Consider the following 26025-nt stretch of genomic DNA (forward strand, 5'->3'; position numbering starts at 1 on the left):
CTGAGGCCCTTGTTACGTTCCTGGCTCCAGCTATCCATCACTCCCCCAAAATACCAAACCAGTTGCTGTCAAGTCAATTCCAACTCATGTTGACCCCATGTGCTGCAGAGCAGAATGCACTCGATAGGGTTTTCAAGGCTATGACCTTTCAGAAGAAGATCACCAGACCTTTCTTCTGATGTGCCTCTGGGTGGGTTCAAACTGCCCACCTTTCGGTAAGTAGCTGAGCACTTAACCATTTGTACCACCCAGGAACCCAACTGCTCCCCCAGAACCAATGAATTAGAAAATCTTATGAGTGGAGCACAGAAATCTGCATCACTGACAAGAATGCCCAGGTAATTCTTTCTTTTAAAAAAGAAGAAACCAAACCCATTGCCATCAAGTTAATTCCAACTCATAGCGACCCTACAGGAAGAGTAGAGCTGCTCCATAGGGTTTCCAAGGAGCAGCTGGTGGATTCAAACTGCTGACCTCTTGGTTAGCAACCAGACTCTTAACCACTGTGCCACCAGGCCATCATTGCTTTCTTAGGCATCCTCAAATAGAGAACAACCACTTGTCAGCATCACTCTGATCTGAGGAAAAAGTAAAACAAAACACCAGCAATAATCATGGCTGGTATTTATTGAGTGTTTATTATGTGCCATGACCTGGACCAGGCTTCTCTGGTTGACCTCCTTTCTTGCCCCAACAGCAACAGTAGTTCAGTGGTAAAATTCTCACCTTCCATACAAGTGATCTGGGCTAGATTCCTGGCCAATGTATCTCAAGCACAGCTACCGCCCATTTGTCAGTGAAGACTTACATGTTGCTATGACGCTGAACAGGTTTCGGTAGAGCTTCTGGACTAAGATAGACTAGGAAGAAAGGCTTGATGATCTACTTCCAAAAATCAGCCAGTGAAAACCCTGTGGATCACAACAGTCTGATCTGCAGACAATCATGGGGATGGCACAGGACCAGGCAGCGTTTTATTTCGTTGTCCATGGGGTTGCCATGAGACAGGGGCCAACTCAACGGCAGTTAACAACAACCACCTCCTAGGTGGTCATGAAGAATTACTGAGGTGATTCATGTGAAATATTTAGAAGGAAGCCTGGCACTGTGCAAGGACTCAATAAGCGTTAGTCATTCCCATCCAGCCTCCATTTCCCCAGGCATCTGGCTCCTCCCTGCACGTTCCTCTTCCCAAAGGAGATCGCCAGCAAGCATGATGGAACAGATCTGAAGAGAATCCATCCCCTCTGCTGGAAAACAGCCCTCAGCACATGCTCTGCGGACAGTGGGCCAGTAGTGTTGTCTTTGGAGATACAGGATTGCACATTACTTGAACTTACACATTCAAAGGGCATCAACCCCCATCTAGCAAGGAACGCTTTCAGCCTGGCTGCTTCTTTTCTCCTTTCATGCCTCCTAATGGTCCTGTGGGTCATTATGAACCTTTCAGTTCTGCTTCAACAAAGCACAAAGGGATTCCATCCTTTAATCCTCAAAATAGTTTGTCTTTATAGTTTAGCAGGTGAGAGCTGGTTGTAGCAGTAACTCCTCAAGCCTAGCTCTCATTATGCCAAGACCACAGTGTGTTGGTGCATCAAAGCATGAGTAATAACAAATGCTTTCAGGTGGTGAGTACTGCTCTTTATAACCTGCTTTCCAAGCGTCCTCTTGACAAGAGGAACTTTTCTGACGAACATCAATCATCATTAGCAGCGAGTGGCTATATCTGTCTGGGTGACTTCACAGCCAGGGAAGAAGCTGCATCCTTAGAATGTCAGCGGCCGCAGCAAGAGCAAACTATAAAAATACAGACAAGTACTTTCTTTTCTTGTGACCAAAGTTAGTCCATTAGTCATATTTTTACTAAGGTAGCTCAAATTATTCATTTTTCTTTCTAAATAAAACTGTTTTTGACTCAGGCATAGGATTTTAAATGAGCCACTATTCATGACCATGGATATCTCAAGAGTCCAGAGAAAGGAAAGTCCGCAGAAAAAGCAGCATCGCCACATTGCCCTTGCTCAAATCCAGGGATGAACCTGTGGGTCTCCACATCCATCAAACACTCCAGCGAGAGGAGACAAAGCAGACCACAGATCTGCTGACCACGCAGCAAACTGGTGCCACCTTCAGAAAGGTCAACCCAGCAGGCAGCACTTGAACATGGCGGACCCCACACAAACAGGCAGCTCCCTCCTCAGCAGGACTTGCCTATGGCTGCACAAGCTAGAGGGCCCTCCTCCCTCTCAAACTGTCTGGAGCCTTGTTAGACAAGGCTAAATGGGTAAGAGACACTGGTCCCACAAGAACTCAGTCATTAAATTAACCCAGCTCAAAAACTTCTTAGGAACCAGGCCTTCAAACCGGTTTGTTCTGGTTTGAAGCCCTGCCGAGAATTTGCATTTCCACCCCATATATACTGAATCAGAATCTACATTTTAACAAGATCCCCAAGTGATTCTTATGTATAATAAAATTTGAGAACGATGCTCTACTAGTGGTTCTCAGAACTGGTCCCTAATCAGCAGCATTAGCATTGCCTGAGAACTTGTTAGAAATGTAAATTCTCAGCAGGGGTTCAAACCCGAATGAACCGGCTGGAAACCCAGCTTCTTACAGTGTGAAATCTTTTAAACCAGAATGGGGGCTTCATCACAGCATAACATCAACAGCAAGCCATCTGTCATGGATTGAATTGTGTCATCAAAAAATATGATCTATCTGGCTATGCCGTGATTCCCAGTATTGTGTGACTGTCCACCATTTTGTCATCTGATGTGATTTTCCTGTGTTGTAAATCCTATCACTATGACGTTAATGAGATGGATTATCGGCAGTTATGTTGATGAGATCTACAACATTAGACTAAGTCTTAAGCCAATCTCTTCTGAGATATAAAAGAGAGCAGAGGGTTAGGGGGAACTCATACCACCAAGAAAGCAGTGCCGGGAGCAGAGCGTGTCCTTTGGACCCAAGGTTCCTGCACAGAGAAGCTCCTAGACCATGGGAAGATTGATGATAAGGACCTTCCTCCAGAGCTGACAAAGAGAGAAAGCGTTCCCCTGGAGCTGGCACCCTGAATTTAGAGTTGCAGCCTACTAGACTGTGAGAGAATAAATTTCTCTTTGTTAAAGCCATCCCTTGTGGTATTTCTGTTATAGCAGCACTAGATAACTAAGACACCACCATTGCTATCTGGTTACTCTATCCCACTTCCCGGAGGAACCACTGTCCTGGCTCCATGTTCTGCCTAATGTTCTTACTTAAATTCAGTATTTTGGCGAGGATGGCTTGTCATTTCCAGGCCTTATAATTTGACCATGACTTGTTTACATAAAACAGCATCATAGAAAATGGATTTGGACTTATTTCTTTCCTGGCAAAGTTCAGATTATTGACAAAATATCTGGAGAATTCATAACCTGCTTTGTAGCAATAATAGCTATCCCTTTTCAGCACTTGATATGTGCCAGGTACTATCAATACATCATTTCACATCCTCATAATAGGTAGGGACAATAAGGCTCAGGGAAGTTAAATAACTTGATCAAGGTTATTTAACAAATAGGTGGTAGAACCAAGATTTCAACCCAGGTTTGTCTAACTATGAAACATGTGATGAGTCCACTTCACCAAACTGTCCTTGCTATTGCTCCAGGGCTTCAGGCTGGGTATTGTTAGCTACCATCAAGTCAGCCCTCAACTCATGGCAACCCTATGCATGATGGAACAAAATGCTTCCCAGTCCTGCACCATCCCCAAGATCAGCTGCAGATTAGACTATTGTGATCATAGGGTTTTTAATGACTAATTTTTAGAATTAGATCACCATGCCTTTCTTCCTAGTCCATCTTAGTCTGGAAACTCCATTGAAACCTGTTCAGCATCATAGCAACACACAAGCCTCCAATGACAGATGGGTAATGGCTATGCATGAGGCTGGTCTACCCTGTAGCAATTCCTGTTCCAAGCAGAAACTTTCTTCTTTGTTCCTGTTCCTGTTACAAGCTAAGCTTCCTACAGAATTATTGGATGTTCCTGCAAGCATGTTCTCTGACTCTGAGGGACTGAAGCATTATAACACTATCAGGTATAGATAAAGATGAGGATCAAAAGGGACTTTGGCAGGAGTAAACATACTCTTCCCTATTCCTCCCACTAAGTACAGCTAAAAACCCTGGATGTCATATAAAAAAAAAAAAACAAGCAAACATAAGACTCTGAAGGTGTCAAGAAGAAGGTTAGGGACCTCAGGACCCAAGGAATGATACTCCCCAAGTGGTTAGTTCCTCAGTTTTCTTTTTTCTCGTATATTCCAGACTAGATACTAGGGAATTCAGAAACCTGGAAATGTCAACAGGAATAGACCAAAACAAAAAAAAAAAAAACCTCTTTCTGTATTTTTCTAGACAAAGAATCAGGAAAGGGGTGGCCTAGCAAGACAGAAAACTTGTAGACAATAACCACTCTACTTCAGCCACAAACTACAGACATAAACTACAGTCACACCCCTAACCCACACCAGCAAAAAGTCAAGTGGGGAGCCTAGACTTCCACCCTCACCAGCCCTTCCTGGAAGAGGTGGTTTCCTTCCTGGCAGGTCATGTGGGAAGTAATAATGAGGCACTCCTCCCCCTGCCAGCCAGGGTGGTATCAGCTTCAATGAGCAATTACAAACATTCTTGAAACAAACAAAAAAAAGTTTCAGCAATGAAATAGAAGATACAAGGAAGAACCAAATGGAAATTCTGTAACTAAAATAAACTATAAATGAATTAAATTCAGTGGGTGGGCTCAAAGGCAGAACAGAGAGGACAAAGGAAAGAATCAGTGAACTTGAAAACAGAGCACTAGAAATTACTCAATAGAACAACAGAGAGAAAACAGACTGAAAAAAAATGAATAGAGCCTCACGGACACGTAGGACTGTAACATTCGGGTCCATAAGAGTCACAGAAAGAGGAGAAAAAGACGAGCGGGCTAAAAAGGTATTTGAAGAAATAACAGCTGAAATTTTCTCAAATTTTGCAAAAGACTTAACCTACAGATTATAGAGTGTGAGCAAAACCCAAATAAGATAAACTCAAAGAAATCCATGCCAAAATACATCATAGTCAAACTTCTTAAAACTAAAGACAATGACAAAAATGTTAAAAGCAGCCAGAGAGAAATGATGCATTAACTATAGAGAAAAACAATTTGAATGACAGTGGACTTCTCATAAGAAGCCAAGGAGGCCAGCAAGAAGTGGCATATTTTTCAAGTACCGAAAGAAAAGAACCGTCAGCTCAGAATTCTATATTCAGAGAAAATATCCTTCGGGAATGACACTCTCTCTCAGATGAAACAAAATTTGTCTCCAGCAAACCTACCCTAAACAAATGGCTAAGGGAAGTTCTCTAAACAGGAAGGAAAGCTAAAAGAAGGAATCTTGGAACATCAGGAAAGAAGAAAGAATAATGGATAGAGCAAAAACATGGGTAAATACAACAGACTGTCCGTCCTTCCCCTCTTGAGTTTTCTAGATTCAGTTCATGACTAAAGCAAACGTTGTGAGACTGTCTAATGTGGTTCTCAATGTACGCAGAGGAAATATTTAAGACAATTATATTATAAAAGGGGAAGAGTAAAGGGACAAAAAGGGAAGTACGTTTCTACACTTCACCAGAACTAGTAAAACATCAACGCTAGTAGACTATGATAAATTACATATATATAATGCAATACTTAAGCAACCACTAAAAAGGCTATATAAAAAAATAAACTCCAAAACACTACGTAGTTGTTGTTGTTAGGTGCCATCAACTCAGCTCCCACTCATGGCGATCCCATGTAAAACAGAATGAAATGTTGTCTGATTCTGCACCATCTTCATGATCAGCGGTATGTCTGAGTCCATTGTTGCAGCCATTGTGTTAATACATTTCCCTGAGTGTTTTCCTCGCCTCCACTGGCCCTCCACTTTGTACCAAACATGATATCCTTCTCCAGTGAGTGGTCTCTCCTGAAAACAAGTCCAAAGTAAGTGACTCAAAGTCTTGGACAATATTCTGCGGTCTATATGGTTTTCATTGGTTAATTTTCAAAAGTAAATCTCCAGGCCTTGCTTCCTAGTCTGTCTTAGTCTGGAAGATCCGCTGAAACCTGTCCATCATGGGCGACTCTGCTAGTATTTGCAATACTGGTGGCATAGCTTCCAGCATCGTAGCAACATGTAAGCCACCACAGTATGACAAACCGGCAGATAGGAGGTGGCAAAACACTATAGATCAATCAAAACAGGATCCTACAAATGTTCAAGCAAACACAAGAAAGCAGGAAAAAGTCATCCTGGTGGCAAAGAACAGGCTGACAGGTGGGGTGGAGTGGAGTGGAGGCATCTATATCTCTTATGCCAGGGTCACTCCAGAGCTAACTAGATCTTTCTCTTCAGGGGAGCACAGTCCACATGCTATAGCTGTGGGGTGCACTGAGGGTGGAAACAAGGGGAGGAACCCACCAGGTTCTTCCAAAGAGCTTTGCCTGGGGAATTATGTTGGGCTAGTGAGTGCTGGACATGCCAGCACAACGAAGGGGCTCCTTGACAAGGCTTGGGTCTAACCTTCAGCACTGTGGGGGCTCCCTTCTAAGGGAAGATGGTACATTCACATTCTGATTACAAAAGTCACAAGCCCCACTTTGTGTGTGACCTACACGGCGGTAAAAATATATAGAACTAAGATGGCTTTTCCCCACCCATCTGTTAGTTTGTTATACCGTATCAGCTTGAATGTTGCTATGATGCTGGAAACTGCCACCAGTATTTCAAATACCAGCAGAGTCACCCATGGTGGACATTTTTCAGCAGAGCTTCCAGACTAAGACAGACTAGGAAGACATTTGTATTAAGGTTCTATTTACAAAAATCAGCCAACCAAAACTCTATGGATCACATCAGAAGATTGTCAAATACAGCGCTGGAAAATGGGCTCCCTAGTTCGGAAGGGAGCCCTGGGGGGGCAGTGGTTAAGAGTCAGCAGTTCTAATCCATCAGCTGCTCCTTGGAAACCCTATGGGGCAGTTCTACTCTGTCCTATAGGGTCCCTATGAGTTGGAATCGACTCGATGGCAATGGGTTTGGTTGGGTTTTTTTTTAGATTGGAAGGCACTCAAAATACACAGTGGCCACAACAATGGACTTGAGCACGTCAATAATCATGAAGATGGTGCAGGACCAGAAAACGTTTCTGTTATACAAAAGGTTAACAGGAGTTGGAGCCACTGGACAACAACTAACAACGACAACAAGATGGTTTTGACAAGGGTCTGATACAGCTTGGGAAAGAGGGAGAAGCAAGTGCGATCATTGGAGCTGTGCCCTAAATGTTTATAGAAATGATCTGGGTTCAAAATCACTCACCCTTGGTAAGTTCTGCCTACCAGATATAAAGACCTATTTCAAGGCATCTTCAGTCTGAGAAATATTAAAAAGAAAATGATACTGAGTTCCAGAGTAGTTCAACCTCCCTTTAATTTTACTAGGGCAGGAGTCCTCTATCTTTCCAGGGAGGCGGTGAGTGCCCAAGTCACACTTCAAAGAACCTTCCGGCCCTATGTTTCTGCCCCCCCATCCCAACCCTGTCTCCCCAAAGAATGCTTCTGAAAACTTTCCATTAACATTATTTATGATTTTTATGATCTTAAAAAAGAAAAAGGTGTCTGTGGGGAAGGAGGGGTTGTACCTTCTATGTCATTCATTATTCCAAATGTAATTTTAATCAGTTCAACATAAAACGTCTTAATATTCTCAATAATAGCTCTCATAACTTTAAATATTAAAATCCACAGTAGGATACAAGGGGCTTTATTCATTCTCTCCTTCTACACAGGCACAAACAACTTGACACACACCTCTGGTCTTGCCTTCCACCCTGTCTTCCTCTTTCCTTCCTCCTGCCTTTTCTCGTGTCCCTGCTCTTCTTAAGATACAGCAGGGTTGCGGGGGCCAGAGTCAGGGTAGACGACTCTGGTCACCAGATTACACCTTCTCTTTTCACGTACTCAGAAACTTGAAGATTTTTGTGAAAGTAGTTCCATTTTTTCCAGGAAATCTCTCCTTTTTTTCGTCTGCCCAGTCTTTAGCCAACACCCTCTAATAGATTTTTCTATTGAGTTCTGATCTGTACCCTAGATTCCTAGAAGATGTGTTTGTAGACAAGGCCAGGTGGATTCTCCTAAGTTTTTGAAAACAATCATCCTTTCACCCAAAGGTGAAGAGCCCAAGGAGGCCCCCCCTCTGTCGCTTCTTCCTTCAGTCTCCCAAGAGCAGACCTGGCCCTTGTAAAAACTCAGGCAGGTTGCTAAAAATTCTGGAACAGGGTTCCATGCTGCTTACATACAGTTTAATTCGAAATTAATGCCTCCAGTTAATTCGGCTCCTTCAGCCTTGAGCTGATTAGTGAACACTAAATTTCATGCTAATGCTCCCAAGCCATTTGCCTGCAATGCGGGACTCGCTTTCCAAATTCTGCTGATTGCGGTAAAAAATAAGCTCCCACCACTAAGTGGCTGTGGATCTAAACCACTTCTAGCGGGCTCGCGCTCCCCTACAGGTGGGCTGGCGTGCCTTGTGTTAGTCCATAACACTCCGACGTTCCACCGGCATATGAAGCCAGAGGTTTTCTAAAGTAGTCCTGGAATCCATTGCCATGGAAACAAAAGGTATAAAAAGCTGTTCTGATCTAATAGGAAAACCGAAAGAAAATCTAAAAAGATCAAAAATGTTTTCAAAGTACAGATTATAGCTTAGTTTTAAAAAGGCCAGGGAGTGGGATAACAGGGAAGGTTAACAGAGGAGGGCTGGGGGCTGTATAATTTAAAAAAAAAAAAAAAAACAGTTTTGCCTTCGAGTCAGCTCTGACTCATGGTGACCCCCTGTATGTCAGAGTAAAACTGCACTCCATAGAGTTTTCAATGGCTGATTTTCAGAAGTAGATCATCAGGCCTTTCTTCCCAGGCATCTCTGGGTGGACTCGAACCTCCAACCTTTCAGTTAGCAGCCAGTGCATTAACCGTGTTCACCACCCAGGGACTCCGGGGCCTGTACAACGACAAAGAAAAGCACAAAAGCAACATCCAGAGGTCCCGGGGCCTGTATAATGACAAAGAAAAGCACAAAAGCAGCATCCAGAGGTTCTGGGGCTGGCATAATGGACGGGCCCGTAGGCCTGCTGCCCAAGCCCACCCCAAAAAGAGGCTAAAAGAACCCAATTCTCTTCCTCTGCCAAGGTATAGGAAATGAGGTTAGAACTCTCATCTCCCCCCACATATGTGAATGAATGGTCTCTTTCTGACATTGATAGTATCGTACAACCCTGGTCCCAATATTTCCACCCAACCATTCTAGTCTAGACTCTAATGGAAATGAGAAGTAAATGAAAGAAACTTAACACAAACGTGTTCATTTTATCATCTCTCCATTTGATCTAGAACTGGATCCCACATGCTGAGAAAATGCTGTCATGGGCCATATTTTAGTTTGGGAAAGGAGGAGGCGCAAACCACATTTATTTATTTTGATTTTCTCAGTGTTTTCCTAAAGTCCAATTAGTTTCACCACATCCTGCCATCAACTTCAGAAAACAATTTTGGATACATTAGTCCTTCCATGGAAAACTTCCTGATACATAAACCACTTTGACCATCTGTAATAACACAAACTCTTCCCACCCAGCATCCTCCTTGGAAAATATCTGGAACCATAGGAGGCTCCCATCAATGCTGCTAAAGGAGTGCAAGTTTCCCAGCATTTCCCAGGGAGCCATGTGGCCACTCTGGCAGCTGGGAAGACACATATGGTCATGATCAGTCAGACTCAATCCTTGTATTGAGACCACTGCCCACTGTGGATGCAATGACCAGCCCATCTGCCATTCCAGCCGCCTACACACTGAAGAGCATAGTCCTCTGTGTTAAGGGCTTAACTTTTCTGCTCAAAGGCAATCTTTTAGAACAAATCCTTTTAGAAGGATTTGTCATTTAACTTAGAATAGGGTTAAACTAATAGCAGAGGTGTGCTCAAGGGAAGGAAACCATAACAAAGGATTTGAAATCATACCAGACAAAAGGCATTATAAAGCAGTGGTTGAAAACATGGACTTTAGAGCCTCTTTGACCTTGGTTTGAATATGGCTTGGCCGACTTAACTTGCTGGATAACCTTACATAAGCCTCATTTCCAGATCATGCCTATCTAATGGAACTGTGGTATAGATCAAATAAGATCAGGCAAGTTAAGCGTCTAGCACAGTGCCTGGCATATAGGAAGTTCTCAATAAACACTAGCTCTTGTGTTGTTACTATCAGAAGATGAAGCACCAGGAATGGTTAGCCTGGAGACCCCAACTCAGAACAACAGGAGTCTTCCAATATTTAACGGACTGTCCCATGAAAAGCAGATGCATCAGAAGACAGGATGAGGACCAATGGGTAGAAATGACTGATTACGACATCTGTTTCCCTCTGAGCACCAGGGTTGCTTCATCTGGTCGAGCTGGCTGGGTGGGCATCTCTACCCTTTCTGGGAGTGAAGCCATTCCTAAAACTTCATGTTCAAAGAGGGAGGAAGATTTCAGGTCCGAATAAAGAAAAACAATTACAAAATGGAGTGGATCAGTTTGTGAGATAATGAACAACCCATCCCTGAACGTATTTCAATAAATTAATTCAGGATGCATACATTTGGTACCTACTGTGTGCCAAGGACCATACTAGGTGCTCTAAGAGATATAAAAATGAGTAAGACATGTTTCTTGCCATCAAGATCACTGTATAGGGTTGCAAGGGGGAAGATATGTTAAACACAATTAAGAAGACCAAAGCAATCTGCTTCCAAAAGGTCACAGCCTTGAAAACCTTATGAAGCAGTTCTGCTCTGCACACATAAGGTCGCCACAGGTAGGAATCGACTTGACAACAACAAAAGACAGCATCCACCCCCTATCAAGGGTCTCAAGAGAAGAGATTTTGTTTTGGATGGAAGGCTATAATAGAAGACCTCAAAAATTCCTTTCAACTCTAAGGTTCTATAATTCCAAGTATTTGGGGAACCAGGAAGAACAATCTCTTTTAAAAAATAAACTATTTTGTGCTGAGCTTCTTAGAACATCTTTAAAATGTCCATCAGTGGGTATGATCCATTCTATCTGAAAACAATAGAACTCTGCCACTGAATTTAATCCTGAGTTGTTCAAAACAAAGTACAATGCAAAATTGTGTACTTTCCTTCGTAAGAACCGTTTTCTAATTGGGTGTAGATTTGTTTTTAGCGATAATTCTCACCATGTAGTGATCAGCATTATTTACAAGTTTTACATGTATTTTACGTCAAATCCTAAACTTGTACCACTTTACTAAAATGAAATATTAATGCTATTAGTTCATATATCATGAAATTTAAAAAATAAGATTTTAAAATAGTATTTATTCATCACTTCCGCACTACTATCTACACTACTTTAGATCACTGGTTTAATATCTAAATATATATTTCTTGCCTGCTATGCATAATGCTGATCAGTAGAGGCTGAAATTTAACTGTAGTTACAGTAAAAAAAAAAAAAAATACAGGTTTCCAGTTTAGTTCCTCATAATTCAGGGAAATATTGAAAGGTAAATAGAAATCTGAAGCATAAATTCCCAATTCTCTCAGCCTGTACTAAACCCATCCTAACTGGCCTGTTGGCCCTCAACCCTGCCCACTCCCAGGCTCAGATCAGCATGGGGGTGACAAATGGGACATTCAGTTAAGGAGTGGCGCTGGGTGATTTTACTTTGGTTAGAGAAGGAAGCTGTGGGAAAAATATTCTCCACTTAATCTATTTTATTTTCAGCAAAGTGTTACCTGTAAATATTAATCTGTACACCAGCAAAACCCACTAGATGATTTAGCCATATGAATATAAATGAAATAAAGTAATCCAAAGTGAAAAATGGAATTTCCAGTATCTTTTTCCTCAGGCAGAAGGGGGAAAAAATCCAAGCATTTAAAATTCCATCTCAGTGGTTTCAAAGACAAGAAGACATCTCTGATCAAGCTCCCATTTAAATCGGTGGGGTTACAGAGTGGAAATTACAAGTTAAATTACCATAGCATTAAGAAGAACAATAATCATTTATGTCCTTTTCAATACAGAACCTATTTCTAAATCATTCAAAAATACTTTACACTTAGAAAATAGTAAATTCTCTAAATGTCTGCCTTACTGGGGTCTATGAGCACCTTGCGATACAGATACAATTGCAGATATGATTACTCCCACCCAGTTTACTCAAGGGCCAAGGGGACAGAAGGAAGCCATGAGCTCCCCAAGGATGGTGGCTTTCCTTATTGGAATGAGGTATATAAATCACTTCATTGAACAATGGAATATTATTTAGCCATCAAGAGAAACGAAGTTCTGATACATGCTACAACATGGGTAAACCTTGAAAAATTAGGCTGTGTGAAATAAGTCAGACACACAAAGGACAAATATTGTATAATCCCACTTACATGAAATATCTAAAATAGGCAAAGGCAACGAGACAGAAGTAGATCAGTGGCCAGTAGGGGCTAGAGGGGTAAGGAAATGGGGAGTTATTGCTTAAGGGGTGCTGAGTTTCTGTTTGGAGTGATGAAACACTTTGGGAAAGAGATTGTCGCAGTAACTGTACAATACGGTGAAGGGAAGTAATGTCACTGAATTGCATGGTTAAATTGTCAAAAAAAAATCTTTTGCTATGTTTTACCACAATAAAATCTTAAAAATTAAAAAAAAAAAAAAACCCTACAGAAGGAAAAGAAAATTGATTCACTGGTAATGCATTTAACTTCTCTCTCTGCAATTAAGTGTGTATCTTATGTTCAATGAGAACAATATAAATGGTAAAGATCTGCACGAGGCAAATGAAAAAAAAATTCTGACCTCAAGTTACACGGATTTTCAAAGTGTAAAGTGGAGAGGGGCCTCTCCTGGATCCAATAGCTCCTTCCTTAAATCCCTCATAAATCCCACAGCAATTCACCCCCTTCAACCCTTCCTACCCCTGCTGACAGGGCACAACATTCTGGCCTCAGGATGCTGGGGATTTTGACTGAGGCCCCCAGTTTTGTGTTCAGTAGGAGCTGGGAACATAGCCCTCCAACCTTCCTTATTCTGAATCCTTCTAGAAGGCTCCTTAAGTGATCACAGTTGAACATGACCTGGGTAGCTGGTCAAAGGTTTATAGGATCCCCTTTGCCTGGAAGAGCCTGCCTCCTCTCCTGGCCTCTCTACTTACACACCCCTCCCTCTTGGTGGTGCAAAGGTTAAGCACTGGGCCGCCACCCAAAAGACTGGCAGTTCGAACCCACCCAGCAGCTCTTCAGGTGAAAGACCTGGTGATCAGCGCCTGTAAAGATTACAGCCTAGAAAATGCTATGGAGCAGCTCTACTCTATCACATAGGATCACTGATGAGTTGAAATTGACTTGACAGCACCCAGCAACAAGAAGAACCAATCCCTCTAGACCCAGCCCAATTCCACATTCCACAGGAAGACTTTGCTGATAACTGCCGCTTCCTCGGATGAAGGCTCCTGATGCTGACCTTTCCTCTGAACCCTAACACCACACTGTAGCCCTTATTACATTGCTTTATATTGTCCATTGTTATTTTATATGTTAGTGATTTCTCCACAACTAGATTCTAAGTGACGTGAAAGCTTAGAATCTTCTACTTCTTTCACAGTATCCTCTAGAACATCAAGTAGAATGCATACCCCTTCAGAATACTGAATAAATACCTGTCAGTAGATTGATTGAATATTATCTGCCTACCTGTTTCACTGGACTTCCTCAGTGGCACAAATGGTTAAGTGCTTGGCTGTTAACCGCAAGGTTGGAGGTTCGAATCCACCTAGACCCCACGTGTGTCAGAGTAGAACTGTGCTCCATAGGGTTTTCAATGCTAATTTTTCAGAAGTAGATCAGCAGACCTTTCTTTCAAGGCAGATTTTGGTGGACGCGAATCGCCAACCATTTACACCACCCAGGGACTCCTTGGACAGGAGAAGAGTACGCTAATTTCTTAGCTCAGTTGGCTGGAACATGGTGCTTGTGAGGTCCCAGTCTCAACTCTGAATCTCAGGTAAACTAGATAGCCTTGCCCCATGCCAGAGCTTATGTGGACCTATTGATTTGTTCTGTTTCTTGGCCAATGACTACACCTTTAACACTAACCTGCCATTATTCACAAAATAGGGCAAGTCAGTATGAATGGCTGAGAAATTAGAGGAGGTACCTCTCAAAATGAATATCCTACTGATGGCGGACATCAATGTCCTCCCCTCATTATCATTATAACTAACATTTATGGTGCTCACTATGTGCCAGGGATTTTTCTTAGGACTCGTGGACATTATCTCGTTTATCTTCATTACAGACTTTATAAGGGAAGTATTATTATTACCTACTTTTTAAAGATAACAAATCTAGGGCTTGGAAAGATTAACTATCTTGCTGAATACTAGCTGAATACTTATACTCAGCTAGTAAGGACTATCGGAATTTGAACCCAGGCAGTCTGAATCCAGAGCCCTCACCTATTTCATATAATTCCTAACAATCTGTTTTACTCAAAAGAAGAGTATCAGCACCACTAGACACATGCATTGCAACAATTAGTAATTTGATCAGGCATCTCCTGATAATAACAAATATCTATCAGCCACAAATATCTATATGACAAATCTGCATTTGCATGATATGGCATTTGTTCCATAAATAATATAAATGCATCTCAGAGTTGAGATGATAATTACTTTGAGAAGTCTAATATATAGAATCACCTCAATGTAAATACTTAGGTTTAAAGTGTAAGAAATAAAATGGGCAGCTTCTCTCCGGAGGTGAGATGGGAGGGCAGAGAGGGTTAGGAGCTGGTTGAATGGACGTGGGAAATCAGCGGTGGAAAGGAGGAGTGTGCTGTCACAGTATGGGGAGAGCAATCAGGGTCACATAACAATGTAGGTATCAATTTTGTATGAGAGACTAACTTGAAATGTAAACTTTCACTTAAACTACAACAATAAACAAAGTGTTAGAAATAGTACAAGCATTAATCAAAGCTTTAGTTCATTCTTACTCTTCAGGGAGGGACGCAAGAGTGGGATGCTCGAGCGAGGATATGTCACCGTCAACAAGTCCCAAAGGAGACAAGTCCCAAGCGAGCCACATTGGGAACAGCAAGGGAGACAGAGACAGATCTGTAGCTTTTCTGAAGCTAGGGCAGACTAGTAGGTCTCAGGCTATATTATACCAAGCAACCCAGCCTCCCCAAGACTAGTGGGAGCCTGGGAGGGTCCTGGAGAGAGGATAATGGCCAACATTGAGAACCCGTGCCTGCCAGCTTGCTGGGCCTAATGGAGAAAAGCAACTGAGATTGGCCTCATACCGGAAACAGATAAAGGTGGCTGTGGACAAGGTTATGCCTGGACCTCTTCCCACCCCAACAACCTGGGTCTCATTATATATTTAAAATACATAAAGATGACATGTATATTTTTATGTTGTTAAGAGTATTTAGGGATCAGGAAAATCCCTAATTACAGCTAAAAGAGATGTCTCTGTCTTTTGCCAGAGAGTGTATTATATCAATTAAATGGGTAAATAGGCCCTTTCCCCACCGTGGGGAAGCAAGGGCCTCTTGTGACCGCCTGTTAATCAGGACTGCCGTGGAATGTTATTTGCAATCTCATTGCATAATGGGAATCAGGAGGTAGCTGTCATGGTTTCTGCAGACAAATTGCTGGTAGCTGAGACAAATCACAGCCTCCTTGGTCTCTTGCTGTTCTCAGTTCCCAGCTGATGTGTACCTTACAGGCTAAGTTTCTTAGATCAGCTGTAATATTGTCTCAGGTAGTAAAAATGAGTAAAAGTGGTCATCTGGCTGACCCTGCCTTGGAGATCGTGTTCAAGTGACTGTTACGCTGATTGTTACTCCTGCGCTATGCATCATTCAATAAGGAACACAATTTCCAAAAGGGCACACAATTAAAAATAGATCCAGACAGCAGCTGCTGCGATTATGACCAATACGAACCAAAATCCAACTGGCATGAGTCAAAAGAAAAGAGACTGTTGCCAGACAGAACACTGTTAAATCTCATATTTTGGTTTGCGAACTTTGACCTGGTAAGTCAGCCAGCCTGCGATTCTTATGGAGCAGTGGTTCTCAAAGTGTGGTCTGCGAACCAGCAGCATCAGCATCACCTGGGAACTTGTGAGAAAGGCCAGTTCCCAGACCCCATGCCAGATTTACTGAATGAGAGACTCTGAGGGTGAGCTCAGCCATCTGTGCTTTAACAAGCCCTCTGGGTGATTCTGATACCTGCTAAATTTGAGGCCACCACCCATCTATCAGTTTGTCCTACCGTGGTGGCTTGCGTGTTGCTATGATGCTGGAAGCTATGCCACCAGTATTTCAAATACCAGTGGGGTCACACATGGTGGATATGTTTCAGTGGAGCTTCCAGACTAAGACTAGGAAGAAAGGGCTGGTGTTCTACTTCTGAAAAATAGCCAGCAAAACCCCTAGCGATCACAATAGAATATCGTCCTATATGCTGGAAGGTGAGCCCCCTAGGTTGGAAGACACTCAAAATACACAGTGGCCACAAAAGTGGACTTGGGCATACCAATAATCATGCCATCGGTGCAGGATCGGTAACATTTCATTCTGTTGTACATGGGATGCCATGGATCAGAGCTGACTCGACAGTAATGAACAAAGTTGGAAAACCACTGTGGAGCCTTCGGGTTTTAAGTCATCCTAGGAAGGTGCAACCTTGGGTTGTGAGAAGCTACCTTCAGAAGAGTCTGAGGAGAAACGTGTTGAAACCAAACAAAACCACAGCAATCTTCAAGATAAATGAGTAGAAAGAAGAGCACAGTATTATCCTTCTTCAAATACATTCATTTATTTACATATACCCTGACTTGTTCTAGAAAAGTTTTCAGACAATTTCTTAAGCAATAAATACATAGCATCCAGTCACAAGCCATTCTCTTGGGAAGACTTCTCACTGCTTACAAAGCAACCTCATTATTTAAAGCCACGCAAAAGATAGGCATTAAGATGTCTTCAGTATTCACTGTAGGATTTCAGACCATTCAGAGGCTAGGGAAAAGGAAAGAAAGATTTCATTTAAATTTGCCCATTTTAAAACCTGCTTCACTCCACCAAGAGTCACAGAGCTCCTTAAACGGGCTGGGCTGTGACCACTGCATGGATCCTGAGTTAGTACATGTCCTGAAGCGCCACGGCCTGCAATGTGTGCGTTGGTTGTATGGGTCAGCCTTACAGCAATCATTTTTGATAATTCACTACTTTAGCCACTTTGTCGGTCCAGTCCGAGTGGTACAAGCAGTTAACATGCTCGACTGCTACCCAAAAGAAGGTTCGAGTCCACCCAGAGGTATCTTGGAAGGAAGACCTGGTGATCTACATCTGAAAACATTAGCCATTGAAAATCCTATGGAGCACAATTCTACTATCACACACACTGGGTCATGATGAGTTGGAGTCAACTCAACAGCAATTGGTTCGTTTATTGGTCCAAGAAGGCTGTACTATACCAAAATTCACTCTAGAGCTAATAGTGTTTGAATGAGGTTCTAACATTGTTTTAACTATTTTGCAAATTATAAATGGTCTCAATAAACCAAAAGGAAGTAACCTATCAATAAAGGATTTATTAAATAGATTATGGTCTATCCACATAATAAAAAACCAAGCAGCCATTTAAAAATAATAATAAAGTCTTGTAGTCCTTGATCCTAGACAAATGTCAGAGTCACCTGGCAAGCTTTTAAAATATATCTATGCCAGGACTCCACCAGGAAATATCTGTTCTCGCTGGTCTTGGATAGGGCTTGGGCATCCAGATTTCTTGAAAGCTCTCCAGCTTATGCTAATGTGCAGGCAGGGTTGGGAATCACTAAGGTAGACTTATGTTAACTAACATGGAAATCTCTCCCAGATACATTATTAAGGAAAAAAGAAAGTCACAAGACACATTTCTATCAATAAAACTGTGTGTGTGTGTGTGCATGTGTGTGTGTGTGTAATTTTATTAATAGCGTTTGGAAGTGGATTTTCCATTTTACACTATTTATTTATTCATTGCTTAAACCATTCAAAATGATAATGTGCTCATGTATTTTATGTATTTAATTTTTAATTTTAAAAAGCTGTTTAGAGAAAGTAATGTGAATTTATATGAAAAGGAGGAAGCACAGGAAGATAGGAACTCCCAAAATATCTCATGTCTCCTTTCCCCTCCCCTTCTCCCTCCTTCTGTTCCTTTCTCCAAAATAGTATAAAAGTTAAATAAACAAAATTCTATTTTGGTCTTATCTATCAACACATTATTATTTCCAAGACTTAAGGTTGGGGTGAGGGGAGGGAGCAGAGAGAGAAGGGTCATTCAGTCAGTCATTTAACAAGCATGCATTGGGTTTCCAGACTAGGTCCATACTAGGAACTGGGAATACTTCAACAAGCCATGTATACATGGATCCTGCCCTCATGGAGCTTATGATCTATTGCTGCTGTTGTTGTTAGGTGCCGTTGAGTCTATTCTGACTCATAGAGACCCTATAGGACAGAATAGAACTGCCCCATAGGGTTTTCTACACTGTAATCTTTATGGGAGCAGATTGCCAGGTCTTTTCTCCCAAAGAGCCACTGGTAGGTTCAAACCGTCGACCTTTTGGTTAGCAGCCAAGTGCTTAACCACTGCGCCAAGAAGGCTCCTTTATGGTCTAAAACCAAAAACCAAACCCATTGCCATCAAGTCGATTCCAACTCATAGTGACCCTAAAGGACAGAGTAAAACTCCTCCACAGGATTTCCAAGGCTGTAATCTTCACGGAAGCAGAGTGCCACATCTTTCTCTTGCAGAGCTGCTGGTGAGTTCAAACCAACACCTTTCAGTTAGTAGCCAAGGGCTTAACCACTGTGCTACCAGGGCTCCTTCCTTTATGGTCTAGGAGGGGATTAAAAAAAAACAGTTGCCATCAAGTCAGTTCCACTTACGGGGACCCCATGTGTGTCAGAGCAGAACTGTGCTCCATAGGGTTTTCAATAGCTGATTTTTCAGAAGTAGACTGCCAGGCCTTTCTTCCAAGGTGCCTCTGGGTGAACTTGAACCACCAACCTTTAGCTTAGCAGCCAAGTGCATTAGCCCATTTGTACTACCCAGAGACTCCTGGTGGGAGATACAGATGAGTAAATAAACAGCTGCAATGGAGTGAGCTAAATGCTAAGACGAAGTTAAGTGGAGGATGCTTCTTTGTTACATATAGTCAAGGGAAATGAGAAAAAACACCCCAGAGTAGAGGAGGATCTTCATTCTTGGAGGGTGATGCATAGCTGGTAGAGTTCCAAGAAGGGGGTGATGTTACCAGATCCGGGTTATTTGAGAAGTATCTCTGGCTGTGAGTTTAAGTGCGGGAGACCACGGGCAGTGCCCATTCTCCCCACAGTGGCCCTGTTTTGGCTGCTATTCGAGACACTACCCACCATCTCTCACTCGAGTTGAGTGGGTTCCTTACAAAGTTAAATTAGAGCTTATTACAGTAGTAAAGGATCGGCCGAAGGAGTCCACCTTTCTTTCTATTATCTATTTGCCATCAAATAAGACTTCACATATTACCTCCTGTTGAGTCTATTGATTGGGCTCATTTATCTGTCCATCTAACTAGAGGATCCTGAATATGGCAGATTTACCCTTTCACAGTTGGCAGTTAATAAAGCCCATTGTAGGTGATAAATAACTCGAAAGATGCTCTCAGCTTTATGGAAGTGGTTGCTACAACTGGTAGAGTCTTTTGGAAGAAAATATATCTTCACAAACATAGCAGGGGGGGAGATGGGATACTTCACTGTACTTCATTTGCTTAACATGGAGATCAGTGGTTGCCATTTATAACCAGCATACTTCCACAGGGGGAGAAATTATCTAGCCCACTCACAAATGGATTTCTGCTTAAGAGTCTCATTTGATTGCTCGGGGAAGTATACATAACAGACGATCTAACCTCTATGCTTCAAGAGTGGAAAATTAAAATCAAAGTTCACTCGAAAAAGAGAAATTTTGTGTGACACTGTCCTTTTATAACATGGATGCATTCTTGTGCACACTAATGTGAGTTAACCTCCAAACATCAGTGCGCTATTTTTAACTTAGAAGGTTCAGTCTCTGCTCAAAGTAAGACATAGGATTAGTGTTGTGCAGAACAGATTTGCTCTAACTTAAAGGAGAGGGGTGGAAACTTTCTAAAAAAGGGGGGAATGGTGAGCTCTTTATAAAACGTATGCAAATTCCTCAAAATTGCTTTATGAAACAAATTTATATTAAGGGCCTCCCAGTCAACATTTCAAAAAGATCTCTTCATTTTTCTTTTTAATTCTTTTGAAACTACACAATCTCTGACTGAGAGCTGGACCCCTCTTTTCAATGGTCCCTCTGCAGTACAGGAGCCATGAAGTGGCGTCTCTACCTTTGCGTAGGATGGAACAGAGTTCTGGGTTTGCTATTCTGCAGTTACATGTTACAGTATACTAACTGATACTAATATTATCTGAAACCATTAACTTGATGTACAGCTTAAACAACCACCTAAGGGCCACTCTGCCCCCATGTTAACCCGTATATGATGTGCGTGTGTGTGTGTTAAGGAACAGGGAAACCAAAAACCAAACCAGCTGTCATGGAATCGATTCCGACTCATAGCAGCCCCATGTGTGCAGAGTAGAACTGTGCTCCATAGGGTTTTCATAGCTGCGACCTTTCAAAAGCAGATCACCAGGCCTTTCTTCGAGATGCCTCTGGGTGGGTTCAAACCACCAACCTTTCAGTTAGTAGCTGAGCTCTTTATCATTTGCACCACCCAGGGACTCCTTAAGGCATAATTGTTGTTGTGTGCCATGGACTCAATTCTGACTCATAGCAACCTTATATGACAGAGTAGAACTGCCCCATGAGGCATAGTAAACCCAAAACCAAACCTATTGCCGTCGAGTTGATTCCGACTCATAGCGACCCATAGGGTTTCCAAGAAGCAGCTGGTGGTTTCGAACTTCCAGCCTTTTGATTAGCAGCATTCACTTAACCACTGCGCCACCAGGGCTCTAAAAGTTTGGATCAATAAAGTCTTGTTCTGTGGCTCCCAACCATTTTCCACTCCCGGTACACCTGAGGGAGTACACAAGCGGTTCTCAGGATGCGGCTGGAAGGCACACACTCACTCTCCGGGGTGCCGTCATTTGAAAGGCTCTCCTCTGGAGAGGAGGGGACAGGTGAGAAGCCTACCCCCGACTTGGGCTTGAGAACCACTGGCCTGTAGAGCGTTCAGGCCCTATGGTCTGAGGCCACGCAGCATCTTCTGTCCGGGGTGGTGTCGGGCTCCACTCATCTTCCAACTCTCCTTTGAAGTTAAAGGGGCCAGTTTTCTTAGCTGCTTCTGAGCTTTGGTAGGAAGAGAAACAGAGGACACCTCTTGTCGCTAGAGGCAATGAGCAGGGCCAGCTGGGCTCCCAGGCAGCGGAGGGGGCAACCACGAGGTCAGTCCCTGGGGGCTAAACGGCCTTCCCCTACAGATGCCTGAATCTCCTTTAGGGAGACAGATCTTTTCAGTCCACAAATAGCGATCCCGCTAAATGTAAAACCCTCCTCTGACTACACACAGACGTTCTAATTGCAGATGAGTGATCCTACATAGCTCCTTTCCTGAAAGCAGGCTGAGCCTGGGAGAACACCGAGGAACACAAGGTACAAGGGAGGCTGCTGTGCGAGGGACAAGGCCGCAGAAAGAGGAACGTGGGATGGTCTGGAGGGCTTTGTCTCCTTCACAAGTTAGCCCTGCAGGCCCTGCAGGTGAAGATACAGCTTTTCCTTCCAGGATTGTCCAGAAAAAGAACTAAGAGATTATATCTGATTTCAGCCCAAATATTTTCTATATAATTTTAATTACATAGTAAAACCAAAAACCAAACCAGCTGCTGTGGAATCGATTCCGACTCATAGCGGCCCCATGTGTGCAGAGTAGAACTGTGCTCCACAGGGTTTTCATAGCTGTGACTTTTCAAAAGCAGATCACCGGGCCTTTCTTCGAGATACCTCTGGGTGGGTTCAAACCACCAACCTTTCAGTTGTATATATAGGTTCTTGAGAACTTGCTTGGAGGTTATATACCATAGACTGCAGAAGAATGGACACGGATGGCGAGGCTTCATCTCATGTACTTTAGACATGTCTCAGGAGGGAACAATCCCTGGAGAAGGACATCATGCTTGGTAAAGCAGAGGGTCAGTGAAAAAGAGGAAGACCCTCGATGAGATGGATTGACGCAGTGGCTGAAACAAAGGGCTCAAACATAGCAATGACTATGAGGATGATGCAGGACCGGGCAATGTTTTGTTCTGTTATACATAAGGTTGCTGTGAGTCGGAACCGACCCGACGGCACCTAACAACGTATATAGATCCAGCGACACTCTAAAAACCCCAATTAATGTTTACTGGTGGGCAGGACAGCGAGTAAATCCATTAATTAAGATACTGTTTACACTCCTTATAATTAAGATTAATCATTTGTATGTTTTCAAACCAAGATGCTCTGCCTTCATGAACTCCTGGTTTCTATGGGTCTATGCTGTCCCCTAGAACAAACTCCGTAAAGCTGTCCTAAATAGCCACCTTCAGTCAAAGTCATACCATTGGTCTTAAGTAAACTATTGTTTTTCAAAATGGAAGTGTAAATTAACCCCCAATGCATTAGTTTGCTAATCATTCCTTTGATAACTGTTCTAATATTTCACATCCTTCCCAGCATATGAGTAGAAACATAGAATGGATGAATTTCTACTCGTAGAATGACCATCATCATTTCATAAGCACACACTATGGAGTGCTGGCAGAGGTCTCATACAAATCATCAAAAGAAAGTAGCACAGCAATGATGCTGTAATTAGCTAACTCACAGTCACGTGATTCCAGATTTTGCTGGAAGATGGGCTGAACACCTACGCCCTCTCACTCACTTTTGAAAGAGACAAATGTTTCAAGCATGGTGATTTGGCTGATACACGCACTTGCTTCCACATATGAAATGCTCAGCGCATGCCAGTACACCAATCGTGTTAGTCATGACATCTACCAACGAACACCCCGCTACTTCCGGCTAAAACTGACCCACCCCTCTGCTTTGGTCCAGGGTGGCAAGAGCAGCCCTTCAGGTGCTGGTGAGTGTCTCAAGAGTTGGCCCAGAGCATCAGACTCTGTCCAAAAGGTCAGAGGTAATTCCCTCACCCAGACAGATGGGGCCCTCCAGAATTGCCCAAGACAGCAAGGAAAGAATTGGTCAGTCAGTGAAAGAAGAATGGAGCAGAAAGAAGCCAGGTCCAGCCTGCATGAAAATAAAAGCCTGAATGAAAAGTCCCTGGGTGGCCGTAAATGGTTAACACGCTCAGCTCCTAACAGAAAGGCTGGAGGTTTGAGACCATCCAGAGGCACCTCGGAAGAAAGGCCTGTCGGTCTACTTCCAAAAAATCAGCCACTGAGAACCCTACGGAGCACAGCTTTACTCCAACTCACATGGGGTCACCATGAGTCACCATCAACTCAGTGGCAACTGGTTTTACTGGTTAAAGGAAAAGGAAGCCCACAGTGGCAAAAAACACAATCACATCCTGGGGGACCCTCACCTGCATTATCTTGTTAAATCCACCCAACAACTCAGCAGTCTTATTGCTGAATCTGTGGTAAAAATAACATAAACAAGCTTTGAAAATCTCAGACAAACATTTTATCTCCTCCACCCCCACCTTCCCCAAATCCTTGCCTACTTTTGGCTGGGCACAAGACTACAGGAAGGAGATGGAATTGGTAGGAATCAGACGGGATTGGTGGGAATCGGAATTAACGTTTAACGGAAGGGTAGATGGAAAGGAGCCCTGGTGGCATGGTGGTTAAGTGCTCAGCTGCTAATCAAAAGGTCAGCAGTTCGAACTTACCAGTGGCTCAGCAGGAGAAAGACCTGGCGATCTGCTCCTGTAAAGATCTGCAGTCTAAGAAGCTCTATGGGGCAGTTCTACTATGTCATGTAGGGTCACTATGAGTCAACAATTGACTCGATGGCATCTAACAGCAACACACAGGAGAAGCTTCTCATCAAGGTCTTCCTCTTCTCTAACAGGGAATGTTGTTGAACCAGAAGAGCCGGATTAAGAATAGAACAGAGATGCTTTGGAGCAGGCAGGAGGGAGGTCAAGGGAGAGAAGAGAGAAAGCGCTGGGAAAGTAGCTGGAGCTGGACACCAGCCAGGAGCAGAAAATTCCTTAGAGCACAGAATTCCATATAGACAGCTAGGAGAAATCCTAGATCCCATTGTATCGGAAAAGCTGGAGGATCCTGGTTTTGCATCTTGCCTTCAGGCAAGGGCTCAGCTAACCCAACAGAAATTAACAACTGCGTAGTTTCTGTGAAGGTTCCTGGAGATGGAGAATTAGAGCCCTCTTGGCTGCTGCCTGTTTTAATCTTTTGTCCTTCTCATCACCAAGATGCTCCTCCTAATGTCCTGCTGAAATGTCTCCGTTATTCCCTGGAGCCTGTTTGTGCCTTTTCAGTACCCCTTAGACACAGAGAGCTTTGCTCAGCACCTCCCCATCTAAGAAGATTTCGTCAATCTGCAAATAGCCATGAAGCTGCCTCTTCAGGAAACACAAAAACGAAAACAAAAAACTCATTGCTGTCAAGTCAATTCTGACTCATGGCAACCCCAGTGTTACAGAGTAGAGCTCTTCCATAGGGTTTTCTTGGCTATAATCTGTACAGAAGCAGATTGCCAGGCCTTTCCTCTGGGGTGCTGCTGGGTGGGTTCGAACTGCCAACCTTTAGGGTAGTATTTGAGCACAAACGGATTGGGCCACCCAGGGACCTTAAGCTGCCTCTTAGCCTCCTCTAAACTCAGTGAATCCATTAAGAGGTGAATTCCAGCCCAAGAAGTGGATCAGACTACATGGTCCCCCAAGATATTACCTAACCCAGAGTTTTTTATTCAATTCCTTTCATCTTTTTTGTGCCAGAAGCTTTCCATCACTGTGTTCATTTTTGTCACACTATCTGTCATCTGTCCAACTTCTCCATATTCTTTTAAGATTTTTAAACCTAATATAGTTTCTCACAATATAAAATGAACCCTCATTAGTTTAAAATGAGTTGGAAAAGTCACGTCCCACTGAGTAAGAAATCAGAGCAAAAAGTATTTTCGATTAAAAAATTACTACTTTCAAGATTATGTCTGTTATAAAAGATTGCTGTTGTTCTTAGGTGCCATCAAGTTGATTTCAACTCATAGCAACCCCACATGACAGAACAGAACCTCCCCACAGGATTTTCTTAGCTGTAATCTTTACAGAAGCAGATTGCCAGGTCTTTCTCCCACAGAGCCACTGGGTAGGTTCAAACCACCAGCCTTTAGGTTAGCAGCCAAGTGCTTAACGGTTTGTACCATCAGGGCTCCTTATAAAAGATCTCATAATGGATGATAATAAATAAGAGGAGAAAGTCAGTGAAAAATAGTGAGTTGCAGTAACTTTATTATGACACTTTCCACCTTTCAACGTGTTTTACTTATCTTATTTCATCTTGCCAATTGTTTTTAATACATCAATGCAATCTACAGGCAATAGATTATCAAAACTAAATCAAAGTCTTGACTTCACCTGCTAGTTTGAACTTTAACTCAATAGAATTATATATAATTACTCCGAGTCTGCATCAGAGCCGTGTGAATTAATGAGGTTCTGCTCTATTTTAACTGTAATACATCTGGCAATTTTATGGCCCTCTTATCTCCCAGAGGGTCACTCACATCTACACAACAGTGATGAGTATTGTTTTCTCCTCACAGGTGAAAACAGAGCATCCCACATTAAAGAAGTTTCACCAAGTAAATTATCTTA

At 42.7% G+C, this 26025-nt stretch overlaps 1 protein-coding gene across 1 annotated transcript in view; it reads right to left on the reverse strand.

Annotated features, from left to right (window-relative positions):
• The window catches only part of GRM8 (glutamate metabotropic receptor 8), an 813379-nt gene that overhangs the window by 773428 nt on the left and 13926 nt on the right, over positions 1–26025 (reverse strand). The window lies entirely within an intron of this gene.

This window comes from Trichechus manatus, unplaced genomic scaffold (genome assembly GCF_000243295.1).
Source record: "Trichechus manatus latirostris isolate Lorelei unplaced genomic scaffold, TriManLat1.0 scaffold00097, whole genome shotgun sequence".
Lineage (NCBI taxonomy): Eukaryota > Metazoa > Chordata > Mammalia > Sirenia > Trichechidae > Trichechus > Trichechus manatus.